This window comes from Chaetura pelagica, unplaced genomic scaffold (assembly GCF_000747805.2).
Source record: "Chaetura pelagica isolate M959 unplaced genomic scaffold, ChaPel_1.0 scaffold493, whole genome shotgun sequence".
NCBI classification, from domain to species: domain Eukaryota; kingdom Metazoa; phylum Chordata; class Aves; order Apodiformes; family Apodidae; genus Chaetura; species Chaetura pelagica.
In genome coordinates this window covers 183,652-184,671 of record NW_009952696.1, presented here as the reverse complement: position 1 = coordinate 184,671, position 1,020 = coordinate 183,652, and positions in this window count along the sequence as shown.

Below are 1,020 nucleotides of genomic sequence, written 5' to 3'. Positions count from 1 at the left end.
GCCCGGGGGGCTGCAGGCCCGGCCGGGGGCTCTGCGGGGCCGGAGCTCCTTGTGCCACGTATCAACACCAGGCAGTTCTGCTCTCGCACTGTTCGGTAACGATTCCGTTTGCGCCGAGACTTCCTCTCCCCCCCAATACGGGTTCGTCGCTGAACTCGCCATCACTTACAAACTGAGAATGAAAACCAGGTGCGCTTTGATAGATGCAATAAATCTCGTTGACTTTATTACATGTAGTATTTTAGGATCACTTTACATTCCTAGACAAAAAGAGATGATACAAATAAATAGAAGCTGTAAAACTATGGACAGAACTATGGACAGGTTCTTTGCCTACGGAGGGGCTGGAGGTGGGTGCATCCCAGGGGCTCGGACCTGCCCGGGGAGAGCCCCGGGGGCTCCAGGAGAAAGGGGCTGAGAAGGTGCCTGGACCAGAGTGGCCCCCCCGCGGGGCACAGGGCGTTCTCATCACGGTTCCATCTCTGCCCCTCCCTGGGGTTTGTGCAGGTCCTGTTTCCCACACTGTTCTGACCCAGCAGCACAGCCCGGGGTGTGTGACCTGCCACAGGCAGGAGGGTCCTGCTGCACCTCTGCTCAGGGCAGGCAGACCCACTGCTGCTCAAAATCCTGGGTTCTGGTCTGATCTGTACAATGCACCAGCACAGCCCCAGCTGCTGTGACAGAGGTAAATGGTTTAGAAGATTAAAGCAGCATGCAAATATTTCTTCCAGAGGCCGCAGACCTACGTTAGGGATTTCAAGAAAGTGCTTTAATTCCTATGCTTGTGCTCCCAGAGTCAAGGGCTGACTTCTGCTCCATGTCACTTTAAAAAAAAAAAGATCCCATTATACAGATCAGAGCAAAGAGGAGGATGTGGAACATTCCTGTGAAGGAACTGTGACGGGCAGGGTGTCCAAGGCCTCTTCCAGGAGCCCCTGGGTTTCCTGCCTTTGGCCATTAACCTGCAGGAAGCCCAGATGGTTCAGATAACACCTAGAGAGGGGCAAACGTAGCAGGAAT